The 18,700-nt window shown below is 42.8% G+C and overlaps 1 long non-coding RNA gene across 9 annotated transcripts; it reads left to right on the plus strand.

Annotated features, from left to right (window-relative positions):
• The first annotated feature begins 535 nt into the window (after positions 1-535).
• LOC132504808 (uncharacterized) lies at positions 536-14,159 on the plus strand. 9 transcript variants are annotated; one of them, XR_009535105.1, is made up of 7 exons: positions 536-863; positions 1,230-1,428; positions 1,681-1,827; positions 2,352-2,500; positions 3,525-3,683; positions 13,303-13,426; positions 13,710-14,159. It is a non-coding gene; the product is annotated as an uncharacterized LOC132504808 (long non-coding RNA). The 9 variants fall into 9 exon arrangements; XR_009535098.1 differs by having other exon boundaries at positions 13,303-14,159; XR_009535107.1 differs by lacking the exon at positions 3,525-3,683.
• The last annotated feature ends 4,541 nt before the right edge of the window (positions 14,160-18,700 follow it).

The raw sequence follows: 18,700 nt of genomic DNA on the forward strand, positions 1-18,700 counted from the left end.
TTACTTCTTTTTCTTTCACATTAAAAAAAAATTGCTTGGGGAATTCCCTGGCGGTCCAGTGGTAAGGACTCCAAGCTTTCGCTGCGGCGGGGCGGGTTCCATCCCTGGTAGGGGACCTAACATCCCACAAGCCCGGCAGCAATGCCAAAAAAAAAGAAAAAAAGAAAAAAAAATTGCTTGGCTGGGCTAATTTGGTTAACTTTTTCATCTGTGTTCTTAAATCTCTCTCTAGCTGGCGGCTGCGAGGAGGCCCGTCATCTCCAGGTGGGGGTGATGGTGATGCAGAGCGGTAGGGGCTAGGGTGCTGTGGGGGTGATGTAGGGGCGGGGGCGTGTAGGGGGAGGGGCAGGTGAGGTCGGACTAGGAGAGGTGGGGATGACGTGGGGAGCGGCAGGGTTGTGGGAGTTGGGGCGATGTGGGGGGGGTTGGGGGTGGAGAGGGAAGGGCCCCGCGCAGGCCCCGCCCCACAGTGGGCGGAGCTCGGCGAGGACCTATATCGGCGTCGGGCTCTGTGCGCAGGCGCGCGTAGGTTCTCGGCGGGGCTCCCTGGTGGTCTCGGGGCTGTCTGGGCGCGGCCGCGCGTGGGGCGGGCGGTAGGCCCTGGAGGTCGGCGTCCTGTTCAGCGCGGGCCTCCCGAGGCTGCGAAGAGGGGCGCGGGGCGGAGGCAGAGGCAGCGCCGCCTGGGCCGCGTCCACACTGAATGGAGGGAGACTGGGGGTCCCGAGCGAACGCGCGGGAAGGGCCGCGTTTGTGGGAGAGGCCGCGCTGGCTGCGGGGTCTCCATCCTCGTAATCGCCGAGGCGGCCCGAACGCGGCCCAGAGGACTGAGCGACAGACCCCATCGGGCCTCGCAGCCCGGCGAGGTAAGACTAGCCCCGTGATGCTTCTCGGCGCGGCGTGGCGCGCGTTCCTCGGGCCCGAATACGTAACCGAAGCGTGTGTGCCCGAGGCTTGCGGCGGCGGTGTGCATCCCGGGTTTCCTTAGTTCCCTTAGACTGGTATCCGTCTGGCCCAGCGCTGTCCGGAGCAGCCTCCGGCCGCGACGGAGACGCCCCGCAGCTGTGCCGTCCAGGGGCCGAGGGCACTTAAGCCGCGGCCAGCCCGCCTTTGTCCTCAGCCTCCTCTGCGGTCGTAGAAGTGCGGCCTGAGGTCTCTGGAGCTGCGTGTTCTCAGAGAGGCAGATATGGCACCCGGATGAAGGTTCCCGCTGAAGTGAATTTGTCCCCTAGGCTCTACTGGAACAGAGCATCTCTACTGAGCCGGAAGGAGGGGGACTCCAGGAACGGGAATCTCACAGGGAAGAACCCCCGCTCCCTCTAGCCTCTGACCCAAGACGCATCGGAGCTTCAGAAGAGAAGCGGAAGAAACCCAGAAAAGGAGTGTATCGCCCGGAGGGCGGAGGCTTGAGTGATTTCACCACCATCAGCTGTGAGTCACTTTGGAAGACAGAAGGGAGCTGGGACTGAGTGTGATATGTGGCGGGAGTGGTGGGATGCTGGGGGATTCCGCAGCTGGGAAGCTTTTATCTTTAACCCCACCCCCAATGGCAACCTCCCCTCCCTTCATTCTCCACCAGTTCTTTCCAGAAGCTGGTTTCTGTCGTTCCTGTTCTTAGAGTCAAGAGTAGTAGTTCCCAGACGGTTTGCCAGGATTATCTTTTTTTTTTTTTTCATTTGACAGAAGGGAAAAAGCCTGAAAGGGGAAATGACTTGTGAAGAATCAGTAAGAGGCACATAGAAGTCCTGGCATGTGCTGTCCACACGATCTCACGGAAACACATTTCCTCTTAAAAAAATCCTTTTGAGGATGTCCCTGGTGGTCCAGTGGGTAAGACTCCATGCTTCCAATGCAGGGGCCCGGGTTCGATCCCTGGTCAGGGAACTAGATCCTGCATGCATGCTGCAACTAAGAAGTCCACATGCTTCAACTAAAGATCCCCTGTGCTGTAATTAAGACCAGGTGCAGCCATTAAAAAAAAAAAAAAGATAAATATTAAAAAAAATCCTTTTGAGAAAAAGCAAGTTAGAAGAAACAGTTTTTCTTTTTAAAAAAACAAGTTTAAGGCACCTGTCCCTTTTTTCAAAACTTTATGAGGATTCTCGGACTCAGGGGGTTAACATCTTGGTAGAAAAACAGTTACGCAAAATAGCCTTTAGGGTTTTTCCCCCTGCTATATGTTTTAATGAAGGCATCATATTTCATATTTTGAGATGCTATCATATGCTTAATAATTCTGCTTTAAATACTTCTGTGTTAGTGAGAGGGGAACATAAATAGTTAAAGGAGTAGGGAACATTGTGGGTTTAAGGAGTCACAAAGGGGCAGGTGTTAACCTTCCTCTCCTTCTCCAGGATTAAAGGTTACCCAGCTGGCGTGTGGAAGTTTTTAGGAAGAGCGTTGAGGAGCTCTCATCATCCTGTTCCTCTTTCCTCCTTTTCCAGGAATGCCTTCCCAGGTTTTGACAGTCTTCCAAGAACAACAGAAAATGAACAAATCCCAGGTGAAGTATTTCTTTTCTCTATTCCCTATTTCATTTTCCAGTGGATTTCATGGCTTTTTTTAGGGTGTTCATATGTTAAGATGGAAAAGTGGAAATAGATAAAAAGCCACCAAAATGGGATTCATCCTATTCTTCCCACCCCTCACCTCATCCTGGGTAGCATCTAGGCTCTACTACCTTTAAGATGTCATCATTTCTTAAACCTGTGTTTTCTGCTTAATTCTTTCTCCCCTTATCAGAGCTTCATCTTCTCTCCCCTGCACTGTTGGAACAGTTTTTTGCTTCTTTCTCCCCGAGGTTAAGTCTGTCCTCCTGAGGAATCTGAAATGCTATTCAGATGATGCCACTTAAACCACTTGAATAGCTTCTGGCCCTCCAGAGGGGAAAGGCTGAGTTCTTATCATGAAATTAAGGCTGTTGAGAACAGAACCACTTCTTATTTCTCTTTGTTTTATTAAATATTAAAAAAAATTCTCATATTCTACATTTTATTCAACAGTGATTGATTAGTGTGTGAGGTACTGAACTGTGTGCCACAGACTCTGCTCAGAACGATGTAGAGACCTGGTCCCTTTTTGATGGAGTTCACAGTTTAGAGAAGGTGACATTTAAAGAGTAAACATGTAACAGTGGTCTCCAGTGACACCAAACCTGACATAACTTCCTGAACACATCCGGTTACCACCCACCTGTGCATCTCACTCACGTCTCTGTCCTGTGGGCTGACCTGGGAGCCCTGTTCCACTTCCTTTCCTGAGTCTCCAGTTCATCTCTCAGGAGCTAACTTGGGGGAGATCTCTTCCAGGAAGCCCTTCTCCTCTTTCTTTGTCCCCCTCTGGATTAATTGCCCTTCCCCTCTGTGCTCCACAATGCCCCTGCTGCCCCTGTCACTGCACTTTGTCCATTGCGTGGAAATTACCTGTTTGTGTCTGTGCTGACAGGCCATTAGCCCTTCAAAGTCCATGTTCATGCCGTGTTCATCTTCATATTTTCCGTTCCTCGCCCTGTGCCTTGCTCCTGGTAGGTGCTCATCACGTGTTTGTGGCTGAATAAGCAAATGGTAGGCTTGGGAAGCAAACTCTGCTCTGACTGGATAATCACCCTACCTGAATACAGAGCAGGGCCATCCAGGAGAATTGGGGTCTCCTTTCCCTTCTCTGAATGCTATCTTGGATCATGCAAGGTGGAGTATGTTCGTTATTGTTGCTTTTGTAAGAATTCGTGTTTGTTTGAGCAGTATTAGGTTTACAACAAAGCTGGGCTGAAGGTACAGAGATTTCCCATATACCACCTGCCCCCAGACACCTACAGCCTTCCCCATTATTAACAATCCCCACCAGACGGTACGCTTGTTAAAGTGGATGAACCTATGCTGACACATCATTGTCACCCAAAATCTATAGTTTACATTAGGGTTCACTCTTGGTGTTGTACATTCTGTGGGTTTTGATGAATGTGTCACATGTATTCACCATTATAGTATCATACAGGGTAGTTTCACTGCATTTAAAACTACTCTGTGCGCCACCTGTTCATCCCTCCCTTCCCTCCCTGCCTCCCCTCCCCCCACCAACCACTTCATTGTCTCCATTGTTTTGCCTTTTCCAGAATGTCGTATAGTTGGAATCATACAGTATGTAGCTTTTTCAGATTGGCTTTTTTTGACCTAGTAATATTCATTTAAGATTTCTTCGCTTCTTTTCATGGCTTGATAGCTCATTTTGTTTTAGTGCTGAATAGTATTCCATTGTCTAGATGTACCACAGTTTATCCATTCACCTACTGAAGAACATCTTGGTCACTTCCAAATTTGGGAAGTTGAGAGTAAGGCTACCATAAGCATCTGTGTGCAGGTTTTTGTGTGGACATAAGTTTTTAACTTCATTGGGTGAATACCAGGGAGCATGATTCCTGGGTTGTACGGTGACAGCATGTTTATCTTTGTAAGCAAACATCAAACTATCTCCCAAAGTAGCTGTGCCATGTTGCATTCCCATCAGCAGTGAATGAGAATTCCTGTTGCTCCACATCCTCACCAGCATTTGGTGTTGTCGGTGTTCTGGATCTTGGGCATTCTAACAGGTGTATAGTGGAATCTCATTGGTGTAATGTGCAGTTCCCTAATGACATGTGATGTGGAGCATCTTTTCATATGCTTATTGTTTGTCATCTGTATATCTTGTTTGGTAAGCAGTCCCTTAAAGTCTTGGGTTGTTTGTTTTCTTATTGTTGAGTTTTAAGAGTTCTTTGTATATTTTGGATAATAGTCCTTTATCAGATGTGTCTGTTGCAGATATTTTCTCCCAGTTTGTGGCTTGTCTTTCCACTCTCTTGACAGTGTCTTTGACAGAGTGGAAATTTTTCATTTTAATGGAGTACAGCTTATCAGTTCTTTCTTTCATGGATCATGCCCTTGGTGCTGTGTCTAAAAAGTGATTGCTAAACTGAAAGTCATCAGATTTTCTCCTGTGTTATCTTCTAAGACTTTTGTAATTTTGTATTTTAGTTAAGTTTGTGATCAATTTTTAGTTAACTTTTGTGATGGGTGTAAAGTCTGTGTTTAGATTATTTTTTTTGCATGTGGATGTCCAGTTATTCCAGCACCATTTTTTGAAAAGACTGTCTTTGCTCCATTGTATTGTCTTTGTTCCTTTGTCAAAGATCAGTCGACTACATGTATGTGGGTCTATTTCTTGGATCTCCAGTTTGTTTCATTGATCTATTTGTCTATTCTTTCACTGTCTTGATTACTGTAGCTTTACAGTAAGGCTTTAAGTCAGGTAGTGTCCGTCCTCCAACCTTGTTCCTCTCTTTCAATATTGTTTGGCTATTCTGGGTCATTTGCCTTTTTAAAAGTTTAGAACCAGTTTGTTGATATCCACAAAATAATTGACTGGGATTTTGAGATTTCATTGAATCTGTAGATCAGGTTTGGAAGAACTGACATCATGGTAACATTGAGTCTTCCTGTCCACAAACATGTAATATCTCTCCATTTATTTAGTTCCTCTATTTCTTTCATCAGAGTTTTACAGTTTTCCTCATATACATCTTGTATGTATTTTGTTAGATTTATACATAAGTATTTCATTTGGGGGGTGAGTGAATGTAAATGATACTGTTTTTAATTTCAAATTCCACTTGTTCATTGATGTTATATAGAAAAATGATATATTTTATATATATTTTTTATATATTAACCTTGTGCCCTGCAAAATTGCTATAATCGCTTAGTAGTTTCAGGACTTTTTTGGTGATTCTTTCAGATTTTCTACATAGACGATTTTGTCATCTGACAACAAAGACAGTTTTATTTCTTCCTTCCTAATCAGTATACCTTTTGTTTCCTTTTCTTGTCTTGTTGCGTTAGCTAGGACTTCCAGTACAGTGTTGAAAAGGAGTGGTGAAAGGGGACATCCTTGCCTTGTTCCTTATATTAGTGGGAAAGCTGCTAGTTTCTCACCATTATGTATGATGTTATCTGTAGGCTTTTGTAGATTTCTTTATCAAGTTGAGGAAGTTCCTCTTTGTTCCTGGTTTACTGAGAGTTTATTTATTTTGGCTGTGTTGGGTCTTCTTTGCTGTGTGTGGGCTTTCCCTAGGTGCGGCTAGCAGGGGCTACTCTTCTTTGTGGTGCATGGGCTTCTCACTGCGGTGGCTTCTCTTGTTGCGGAGCATGGGCTCTAGGGGCACAGGCTTCAGTAGTTGCAGCATGCAGGCTCAGTAGTTGTGGCACACTGGCCCTAGAGCGCACAGGCTTCTGTAGTTGAGGCGCGTGGGCTCAGTAGTTGCGGTGTGTGGGCTCTAGGGCGTGTGGGCTTCAGTAGTTATGGTGCATGGGCTCCAGTAGTTGTGGAGCGTGGGCTCTAGAGCGCAGGCTTAGTAGTTGTGGTGCGCAGGCTTAGTTGCTCCGCGGCATGTGGGATCTTCCTGGACCAGGGTTTGAACCCATGTCCCCTACGTTGGCAAACGGATCCTTTTTTTTTTTTTTTTTTGCGGTATGTGAGCCTCTCACTGTTGTGGCCTCTCCCATTGTGGTGTGTATTTCTTTTTATATTTTGTGAAGGATTTTTGCATCTATATTCATGAGAGATATTTGTCTGTGGTTTTATTATCTTGTAATGTCTTTGTCTTGAGACAAAGAGGTAGGAACTGTTCCCTGTTTCTATTTTCTGAAAGAGATTGTAGATATTTAGTATAATTTCTTTCATAAGTGTTTGGTAGAATTTATGAGTGAACCCATCTAGGCTTGGTTCTTTTTGTTTTGGAAGGTTATTAATTATTGACTCAATTTAAAAATACAGCCTTATTTAGATTGTGTATTTGTTTCTGTGTGAGTTGGGTAGATTGTGACTTTGAACAGATTGGTCCACTTCATCATTGTCAAATTTGTGGGCAGAGAGTTACTCATTATATTTCTTTATTATTTTAATGTCAATGGGATCTGTAGTTATATCCCCACTTTCATTTCTGATATTAGTAATTTGTGTTTTCTCTTTTTCTTAGTCTAGCTAGAGGTTTATTAATTTTATTGATCTTTTCAAAGAATCGGCTTTTGGTTTCATTGATTTTTCTCCATTGATTTCCTATTTTCAGTTTCTTTTGAAATTTCATTTTGATTCTACTCCAGTTTCTATTATTTCTTTTCTTCTGCTTACTTTTGATTTAATTTGTTCTTCATATAGTTTCCTAAGGTGGAATCTTAGATGACTGATTTTATTTATTTATTTATTTGTTGTGGTACACGGGCCTCTCACTGTTGTGGCCTCTCCCGCTGCAGAGCAAGGCTCCGGACACGCAGGCTTAGTGGCCATGGCTCACAGGCCCAGCCGCTCCACGGCATATGGGATCCTCCCGGACCGGGGCACGAACCCGTGTCCCTTGCATCGGCAGGTGGACTCCCAACCACTGCACCACCAGGGAAGCCCAGATGACTAATTTTAGATCTTTCTTTTTTCTAAATATATGCACTCAATGCTACAAATTTAGTATTGATTTTGCTGCCTCACACAATAAATTGTGTTTTAATTTTCATTTAGTTCAAAATATTTTAAAATTTCTTTTGAGATTTCTTCTTTCACCCATGTGTTACTTAGAAATGTGTTGTTTAATCTTCTTGTTATTTTAGAGTTTTTCAGCTATCTTTCTGTTACTGATTTATAGTTTAATTCCATTGTGGTCTGAGAGGTTAGACATTGTATGATTTCTGTTCTTTTAAATTTATTAAGGTGTGTTTTATGGCCCAGAATGTGGTCTATCTTGGTGAATATTCCATGTGAATTTGAGAAGAATGTGTATTATGCTTTTGTTGGATGAAGCAGTCTATAGATGTCAATTAGAGCCAATTGACTGATGGTGTTGTTGAGTTCAACTACAGGCAAACCTCAGAGATATTGTGGGTTTGGTTCCAGACCATCCTAGTAAAGCGAATATCATAATGAAATGGGTCACACAAATTTTTCGGTTTTCCAGTGCCTGTAAAAATTATGTTTACAGGGCTTCCCTGGTGGCGCAGTGGTTGAGAGTCTGCCTGCTGATGCAGGGGACACGGGTTCGTGCCCTGGTCCGGGAAGATCCCACATGCCACGGAGTGGCTAGGCCCATGAGCCATGGCCGCTAAGCCTGCGTGTCCAGAGCCTGTGCTCCGCAACGGGAGAGGCCACAACAGTGAGAGGTCCGAGTACCGCAAAAAAAACAAAAAAACATTATGTTTACACTGTACTGTTGTCTGTTAAGTGTGCAATAACATTATGCCTAAAAAAATGCACGTAACTTAATTTAAAAAGTGATGCTGTTAGAAAAATGACGGCAGTAGACTTGCTCAATGCAGGGTTGCCACAAACCTTCAACTTGTATTAAAAAAAAAAAAAGGCAGTATCTGTGAAGCACAGTAAAATGAGGTTTGTCTTTGTGTCTTTACTGATTTTCTGCCCACTGTTTGTGATAGAGCTGTGTTGAAGTCTCCAACATTAGATTCCATCTGTTTCTCCTCGTAGTTCTATCACTTTTTGCCGATGTATTTGACACTTTGTTGTTAGGTGCATACATGTTAAGGATTGTTACCTCTTCTTGGAGATTTGACCCCTGTATCATTATGAATGACTTTCTTTATCCTTGATAACTTTTCTTACTTTGAAGTCTGCTATGTCTGAAAATAATATAGCCACTCCACTCCTGCTTTCTTTTGATTAGTATTATCATGGTGTGTCTTTCTCCATCCATGTACATGGTGGGGAGGGGTGTTCAAACTCTTATCTTTAATGGAGTTCCCCCCCCACTCCCCCAGTTTTTTTGTTGTGGTAAAATACACATATAAAATTTATCATTTTTAGATAACTAATAAGGACCTACTGTGTAGCACAGGGAACTCTACTCAATACTCTGTAATGGTCTACGTAGGAAAAGAATCTAAAAAAGAGTGGATACATGTATATGTATAATTGATACACTTTGCTATACACCTGAAACTAACACAACATTGTAAATCAACTATACTCCAAAAAATAAAAAAAAAATCACTTTAACCATTTTAAGTATTCAGTAGTGTTAAATAAGTACATTTATAATGTTGTGCAACCGTCACTACCACCCATCCACATGACTCTTTATCTTATAAAGTTAAAACTCTGTACCCATTAAACGATAACTTCACATTCCTTCCTCCTTCTAGCCCCTGGCAACCATCATTATATTCTCTGTCTCTGTGATTTTGACTATTCTAAGTACCTCATATAAATGGTTTTATGTAGTATTTGTCCTTTTGTGCTTGTCTTATTTCACTTAGCATAATGTCCTCAAGGTTCATCCATGTTGTGGCATATGTGAAAATTTCCTTTCTATTGTATATACATATCACATTTGCTTATTTATTCGTCAGTGAACACTTGGGTTGCTTTCACATTTTAGTTAATGTGAGTAATGCTGCTATGGACATGGGTGTATAGATATTTCTTTTTTTAAAAAAAATTATTTATTTATTTATTTTTGGCTGTGTTGGGTCTTCGTTTCTGTGTGTGGGCTTTCTCTAGTTGTGGCGAGCGGGGGCCACTCTTCATCGCGGTGTGCGGGCCTGTCACTGTCGCGGCTTCTATTGTTGCGGAGCACAAGCTCCAGACGCGCAGGCTCAGTAGTTGTGGCTCACAGGCCTAGTTGCTCTGCGGCACGTGGGATCTTCCCAGACCAGGGCTCGAACCCGTGTCCCCTGCATTGGCAGGCAGATTCTCAACCACTGCGCCACCAGGAAAGCCCCAGATATTTCTTTAAGATCCTGCTTTCTGTTCTTTTGGGTATATACCCAGAAGTGGAATTGCTTGGTCATATGGTAATTCCGTTTTTAATTTTTTAAGGAACTGCCACACCCTTTTCTGTAACAGCTGTACTGTTTCACATCCCCACCAACAGTGCACAAGAGTTCCCATGGCTACACATCCTCTCCAGCACTTGTTATTTTGTAGTGGTGGTTGTGTTTTGTTGTGTTTTTTGTTTTCATAGTAGCCGTCCTAATGGGTGTGAGGTGATATTTCATTGTAGTTTTAATTCACATTCCACTAATGATCAGTGATATTGAGCATCTTTTCATGTGCTTATTGGCTATTTGCGTATTCTCTTTGGAGCAATGTCCAGGTCCTTTGTCCATTTTGAATTGGATGTTCGGGGAGTTTTTGGTGTTTAGTTTTAGGGGTTCTTTATATATTCTGGATATTAATCCCTTAACAGACATAATGATTTGCAGATATTTACTCCCATTCTGTGGGTTGCATTTTACTCTGTTGATAGTATCTTTTTTTTTTTTGCGGTACGCGGGCCTCTCACTGTTGTGGCCTCTCCCATTGCGGAGCACAGGCTCCGGACGCACAGGCTCAGCGGCCATGGCTCACAGGCCCAGCCGCTCTGCGGCATGTGGGATCTTCCCAGACCCGGGCACGAACCCGTGTCCCCTGCATCGGCAGGCGGACTCTTAACCACTGTGCCACCAGGGAAGCCCTGATAGTGTCTTTTGATGCAGAACATTTTTAGTTTTCAGGGAGTCCAGTTTGTCTGTTTTTTCTTTTGTTCCCTGTGCCTTTGGTGTCATATCCAAGAAATCATAGCCAGATACTGAGTCATGAAGCGTTTGCCCTGTCTTCTTCTAAAAGTTTTATAGTTTTAAGTCTTACATTTAGGTCTTTGATCCATTTTGAGTTAATTTTTTTATTTGAGGTTAAGTAAAGATCCAACTTTATTCTTCTGCATGTGGATATTCAGTATTCCCAGTACCATTTGCTGAAATGACTATCTTTTCCCCATTGGGTGGTCTTGACAACCTTGTCAAAAAGCATTTGAGCATAAATTTGAGGGTTTATTTCTGGGCTATTTTATTCCTTTTGTCTGTTTGTTTTTATGCCAATACCACACCATTTTTAGTACTGTAGCTTTGTAGTATTATAAGGGATATTGGTCTGTAGTTTTCTTGCAACATCTATGTCTGGCTTTGTTATAAGGGTGATGCTGGCCTCATAGAATGAGTTAGGAAGCATTCGCTCTTCTTCAATTTTTTGGAAAAGTTTGAGAAGGATTTGTATTAGCTCTACTTTCTTTCTTTGGCTGTGCTGCACAGCATGTGGAATCTTTGTTCCCTGACCAGGGATCAAACCCATGCCCCCTGCAGTGGAAGCGTGGAGTCTTAACCACTGGACTGCCAGGGAAGTCCCAGTATTAGCTTTTCTTTCTTTCTTTCTTTTTTTGCAGTACGCGGGCCTCTCACTGTTGTGGCCTCTCCCGTTGCGGAACAGAGGCTCCGGGAATGCAGGCCTAGTGACCGTGGCTTATGGGCCTAGCCGCTCCGCGGCATGTGGGATCTTCCCAGACCAGGGCACAAACCCGTATCCCCTGCATCGGCAGGCAGACTCTCAACCACTGCGCCACCAGGGAAGCCCAGCTTTTCTTTAAATGTTTGGTAAAATGAACCAGTGAAGCCATGGTCCAGGACTTTTATTTGTCGGGATGTTTTTGGTTACTGACCCAATTTCCACACTAGTTATAGGTGTATTCAGTGTGCCTATTTTCTTCATGATTTAGTCTTGGTAGATTTTATGTTTCTAAAAATTTTTCCATTTCATCTTGGTAATCCAATTTATTGTACAGTTGTTCATAGTACTCTCCCATAATCCTTTTTACTTCAGCAGAATCGGTAGTAACGTTCATATCTTCATTTCTGATTTTAGTAATTTGAGTCTTTCCTTTTTTTTTCTTATTCCATCTAGGTAAAAGTTTGTCAAATTTGTTCATCTTTTTTAAAAAACAGTTTTTGGTTTCATTTTCTCTGTTTTTCTGTTTTCTATTTTGTTTACATCTGCTCTAATCTTTATTATTTTCTTCTTTCTGCTAGCTTTGGGTTTAATTTGTTCTTTTTCTAGTTCCTTAAATTGTAATGTTTGGTTGTTCATTTGAGATCTTCCTTGCTGCTGTTTAATGTAAACGTTACAGCTACCATGGTGATTGCATGTGTGTCTTCACCAGCTCCTCATTTCTTCAGTGGTCACACCTCCCACCTGTGGAGGCACAAGATATCCCAGTGCTTTCTTCTCCATTGGGAGGAAAACAGGTTGATTACATTTAAACTTTTAATGAGGAAAAAAAAGATAAATTAAGCTTATTATCATGTGGATTAGCAGAATGTATATAGTACTTATTAAAAATAATAAATTGAGGGTGCTCAAAACTTTACTGCCAGGATGGTGATGAAGTATTTTGGAGACCACTCAGCTACACGGATGAGTCCAGAATTACTGCACAATGTGCTGCTGAACACCTTTGCAGTTCTTCCTCTTCTTGTGGCCCTGCCCTGTTCCCCTGTTCCTGTCATACTGCTGTTTTTCATACCTCTTTGACTTTGTGTATGTGCTTGCACCACATTAATGAAGATCTGCTATTGTGAATCCCGACCTGACAATACAAAATAGTCATATCTCCTACATTATATAACACTGATTCTAGCATAGCTCTAATAATACCTTATTACACGATAAGTATTCATAGGTATGATTTTTCTCCTTACCAAGATTTAAGCTTCTTTTTTTTTTTTTTAAAACATCTTTATTGGAGTATAATTGCGTTACAATGGTGTGTTAGTTTCTGCTTTGTAACAAAGTGAATCAACAGAGAAGAGACTCAAAGCACAGAGACGCTGAGTGATTAACAATGTGATTATTCGCAATGCACGGCAGCTGAAAATTTCCTTTAACTTGTTTTAGGTTGTGCTCTGGCATGAGAGGCTGACTCATGTTTAGCCCGTCTCCCCAGATTTAAGCTTCTTAAAGGCCAAATAAAAATGATTGATTTAGGGGCTTCCCTGGTGGCACAGTGGTTGAGAGTCTGCCTGCCGATGCAGGGGACACAGGTTCGTGACCCGGTCCGGGAAGATCCCACATGCTGTGGAGCGGCTGGGCCTGTGAGCCATGGCCACTGAGCCTGTGCGTCCGGAGCCTGTGCTCTGCAATGGGAGAGGCCACAATAGTGAGAGGCCCGCGTACCGCAAACAAAGAAAAACAAAAAAGATTGATTTAGGTCAATATTCTTGGCAAGCTAGGATAGTTTCAGACACATGGTAGAAACTTCAGTTTTTTTTGTTTGAATTAATAAGTTAATCTACAATCTGGATTTTCCTATTATGATATCACTTTATCCCACAAAGTAAACCACAAAACAAGGTATAGAATAGGCAGCCTATATAATATTTATGGTAAACTCTCAAAATCAACATGTTAAGAATTATTTCCCATCTCTCTCACATCACCCAATACTGATCTCTTTGGCTTGAACAGAAGTGTGCTGGCCAGGGATCCGTGTCATTCAAGGACGTGCCTGTGGACTTCACCTGGGATGAGAGGCTACAGCTGACCTGCATGCGGAGGACCCTGTACCGGGATGTGATGCTGGTCTCCGTGGGTGAGGCGTCTTCCCTGTGTAGCGCCTCAGCGTGTGCATTGTTTCTTAGCCGCCAAAGCTTACGAGCCCTTGGCGGAGCTTTATGATATCTGCACACCTCACGGGTCAGAAATGAGTGCTGCTATTGAGCACAGAAAGAAGGCTTCTGTTCTCACGTCCCTAAATAAAGGTTCAAATGGGCACCATTATCATGTGACTCCTGAACCGGCACCTTCATTGTCCTTCAGGGCCCCCGATGTCCAAGCAACTTGTCTGAAGTCTTAACCCTGTATCTCACTCACAGGGTACTGCGTCAGCAAACCAGAGGTGATCTTCAAGCTAGAGCAAGGAGAAGAGCCATGGCCATTAGAGAGAGCATTTCCATGCCGGAGTGATCCAGGTGAGTTAGTCATTATCAGGTGAAAAAAAAGCCACTGGAAAAGCAGACCCAGATGGATTGGTCCAGAAGTTGAGACCTTTGGTGTCTGTCTCAGTACTTCTGTGTAGGGGCTTCAGACCTTGGGAAGTAACTGAACGGCGAGCCAGCCTGCCTCAGATAACCTGAACCACATTTCCATCCACCACTCTTAAGTACCAGCGCTTTCCTCTCTGGCCTGACTTTTAGGGAAGGTGACCATTCTGTGCCCAGTGTTGACCCCCTGCCTGCCTCCTGACCTTTGTTCTTGGTTTCTCCTTTCTAGTATTCATCTTCTCTCCATTTTCATGGACTATTTTCTTTTCAGTTTTCCCCACAGGCATTTATTAATTCATTCTGCAGATATTTTTACTCTGTGCCACCCTCGCTCCTGGTGTCGGGGATACACCAATGAACAAACACTGTTCCTGAGCTCCTATAGCTTACAAGCTAGCAGGAGGAGGAGACGTGAATAAATAAGTTTACACATCCAGTGGTGACGAGAATGGTGAAAAGAACTAAAACAGGAGATAGAGAGCGGGGGTGTGCTCTTGTAAAAGGTGGTTGGAGAATGCCTTTCTGATGATGTCAGCATTAGAGCAGATAAAGAAGGAAGGAGGTGAGTCATGTGGCTCCTGGGGGTTCCAGGCGAAGGAACAGCCACAGGGCCAAGTTCCTGCGGCAGGAGTTTGTTGGAAGTGCTCTGAGGAAAACAGGGAGGCCAGAGTGGTGGCAGGGGAGCATCTGAGAGGGATGCTGGTGGGAGGTGACATCAGACAGGTAGCCAGGGGCCAAATGATGTGTTACAGGACACGGCGAGGGCTTTGACTTCATTTGGGGCGAGTTGTGTAGCTATTACTGGATTTCTGCAAAAGAGTATGTTTTAAAAGAATTTCTTTGCTACTATGCAGAGGAAATTGGGGACGGGGACAAGGGTGGTGGACAAAGTAAAAGCATAAAGACAGTGTGAAATGCTGGCTCCTGAAATACTGACCACCACCATTGTGAAGGCAAATCTTAATTTATTGCTCACCCTGACAGTCTTCGTAGCATCTTGGAAAAGAGTGAACAAAGGTTATTTATGAGATTTGAGGGTATAGTTTAAAGTATATTTTTTTAATTCAGGGGCTTAATAACCTTTGGGTAAGAATTATGATTTAACACTTTAGGATTTGTGGACAGGTCTTGGAGAATAAGTAGTATAGTATCTATGGGAAAGGTGAGAAGTTTGTTTAAAAGGGTTTTGAGGAAGCTTCTGAAATGAACAGTAAGATCATTTGCAACTTTTATTTTCCTGGGCATGAGTTTCATGGGGCAGGAAAGTCTGCCGGTAACACAGTAGAACAGTAGACATGGTAATGCAGAGAGTAAGCTGTGTGGATGTTGACGGTTTCAGCTCTCGACAGCAAAGAGGTGTTTGCAGTGGCTCAGATGTGGAGGGAGGGGGTAGACGTGATGAAATGTGGCTCCACGTTGGGAGAGTAGGATTTGCTGTTGGGTAGGATGTGGAGTGAGAGAACGGGGGGGGGGGAGCTGAGGATGACCTCAGTATTTAGTCTGAGCAACCTGCTGGGGTGGGAAGTGTTCACTGAGATGGGAAAAGTGGGGAGGAGCAGTTCGGGGCAAATTTTTTAAGAAGTGACTTTGAGAAGCGTCAGTGACTTGAGATGATTATTCAAATTTAGATGTTGATAAGGCCCTTGGACATACAGATCTGGAGTTGGAGAACAGACAGGAGTGCAGATTAAATTTGAAAGTCATGAGTTGAAAGGTGGTATGCAGACATAACTGGGCCTTGGGCAGTGGATGTGGATAGACAGGAAAAGAGGCTGCAACCCACAGCCTTACAACACGTAGGAGTCACAAGCGTAACAGAGAAGAAAACCCAGAGAGATGTCTGGAGGGCAAGAAAGGTGCTTGTCAAGAAGGACACAATGAATTTCTAGTTTGAAATTGGAAATATGAAGTCAGCGTTTTTCCCCCTTTGTTCCTGTAAACCATCTAAAACCAACTAGGAGATTTAGAAATGAGTTGCAGACTGGTATTTTGTATAAATCTGAGAAATAGCTAAACTTGAAACCATGACATAAGGGGAAGAACTGTTGAAAGCAATAAAAAATCAAGCTGGGTACAGGCACCTGGAATTGGAACCAGAGAGAGACCTCCAGGGCTGCTGACCTCAGAAAGAAATGCAAGGTGGCTAACCCTTGGTAAAACATCAGGAAGGGACTGAACAAGATTGTGGCAGGAACTTCCTTGTTACCTGCTTTGGTTCTGAGAAGCAGAGAAGTGGGATTCAGGGTGGAATCACACACATAACCCTTAACTGTGTAAAGTATTGGTCTTTGTAGCATTTGGGGGATAAACAAGACTTTGCACGTGAAAATGCCCAGAGGTTTTCAGAGAGAAATAAAAAATAATCAAATACAATGTTAAGTCCTTGGTCCTAAGCAGCCAGTGCAGGATGCATGGATGTTTTCCTAAGAAAAAAAAAAGGGAGAAAGAGAAAAAAAGAAAAGGCAAAAAAAAAAAAAAATTAGTAAGTGAAGAACACGCACCTGAAAAATATTGTCATAGAAGAGAGAAATATTGTGACCAAGTATCTCACTATGAATGTTTCACAGCTTAATGAAGCAACTGCTTTTATGATTCAAAAGCACAAGGAACCATATATAAGCACTGAGGGGAGAGATGAAGAGACACAGGAGATTGTCTGAAAGCTTCCAGTGCTCAGGAATGAACTGGAAGAAGAAACATCCTGACAGTAAAAATGTGTAGAATTGGAAGGAGCACAAAGAGCTGAAAACATAGTGAGGGGCCTGGAAGAGAGGAGCACAGGAAGTGAGCAGATGGAATGGGAATCGGGGCACAGTTAAAGGGGTCACATGTGGAAGACTGGAAAAGGAGGTTCAGCATGCACACCATCCAGTCCCCCATGTGGAAAGCCAGAGATAATTGAATAGAACAAATACTTAGAGATACATTTCAAAGAAGCTTCCTGGTATGAAAGAAGACTGGAGTCTACATGAAAAGGACTAACTTATGGGAAACTAACTCAGAACTGTCACCACCATGGTGTATCCTAGGGAAGTTACTAGATTTTTAAAGAAAGGTTCTTTTTGGTCTGCAAAACCAAAGAATTAAGTCATTTAAAACTTTGTTGAGGAATATTGACAAATATAATTGTATATATTTAAAACGTACAGTGTGACGATTTGATGTACATATATTGTAGAATGGTTACCAAGATTAAGATAATTAACACATCCATCACCTTATGTAGTTAACAGGTAATTTGTATGTGTGGTTTTTTTGGAGGGGGTGAGAATGATTCAGATATATTTGCAACAGCGTTCAAGGGTACAATACCATATTATTAACTATAGTCACCATGCTCTACATTAGATCCCCAGCACTTGAATTAAGTCTTTTTTCTTTTAAATTCTGGCTGTGCTGCTTGGCTTGCAGGATCTCAGTTCCCTGACCAGGGTTTGAACCTGGGCCACAACAGCAAAAGCACTGAATCCTAACCACCAGGCTACCAGGGAACTCCCCAGTCATTTTTAAGGGGGAGAAAAAAAATCAGGTTGATCTCAGACGTCCATAATAACATCCAGTGCTTTTAAAAGCAGTGGAGAAAGAATTACAAAATCCTTAAGAACTAAAAGTAAATCCCAATAATTTTATATGTAGACAAAATGTTATTCAGCTAAAGTAACAACAGTAAGTTTGAACATGCAAGAATGCAGGGAAATATTGTTTTCGTGAATTCTTTGTAAAGAATTTTCTAGAACATGAACTTTAATCAAGAAATGGTAAAGTATAAAATAGCAGAAGATTGTTTTTGAGTGCTATTTGAGAACTAAGTCTAAAACTGAAGTGGGGATTGATTATCAGGATAGAATTAAAACATAAAGGACTTAAGATTTTAGGATTATTAGATATAAAATTTTAAAATTTGTGTGGAATAGCCACGTCCCAAAATAAACAAAGCAGTTTAGAAGGCTAAGAAAAACTAGGGGGAGCTTGCCCTTTCAAATTCAGTGCTAGCTATTGGCTGTAGTGTGATATTAATGTAAGAATAAACGGATCAGGGGGCTTCCCTGGTGGCACAGTGGTTGAGAATCTGCCTGCTAATGCAGGGGACACAGGTTCGCGCCCTGGTCTGGGAGGATCCCACATGCCGCGGAGCAACTAAGCCCATGAGCCACAACTACTGAGCCTGCGCGTCTGGAGCCTGTGCTCCACAACAAGAGAGGCTGTGATAGTGAGAGGTCCGCGCACTGCGATGAAGAGTGTCCCCCACTTGCCACAACTAGAGAAAGCCCTTGCACAGAAACGAAGACCCAACACAGCCAAAAATAAATAAATTAAAAAAAAAAAATCAGAACATTTCCCAGCTGTGGTCAGAAGAAGTCCTGACTACTGAATAAAGGCACAGAGAGATGCAACATCGGTGCCTTTGAAGATGGGAGAATGAGGCTAAGAGCCAGGGAAGGCAGGGCTTAAAAAAAAAAAAAAAAAAAGAATAATAAACGGATCAGAAGATTCCAGAACTAGCTCCACGCATATGGAAATCAGATATGTGAGAAACAGACAAAGGGGAGGTAATAAGTGCTGTTGAGAAAATTATTCATATGGAGAAAACATTTGTCTTTTACCATTATACAGAAATCAATTTAAAAGTAAAATATATAAAACTTCTAGAAGAAAGTATAGTGGAATATGTTTATAACTATATAAAAGGGGAATATATGTACGCTCTTGATATATATGTATCATCTAGGTACAATCCTTATAAAAGGGTTCTCAAACAGCACAAAAATACTGTTTTAGAAGAAAAAAATAGATTAAGAACATTCACTCATTACAAAACACCA

This window comes from Lagenorhynchus albirostris, chromosome 15 (assembly GCF_949774975.1).
Source record: "Lagenorhynchus albirostris chromosome 15, mLagAlb1.1, whole genome shotgun sequence".
Classification (NCBI taxonomy): Eukaryota; Metazoa; Chordata; class Mammalia; order Artiodactyla; family Delphinidae; genus Lagenorhynchus; species Lagenorhynchus albirostris.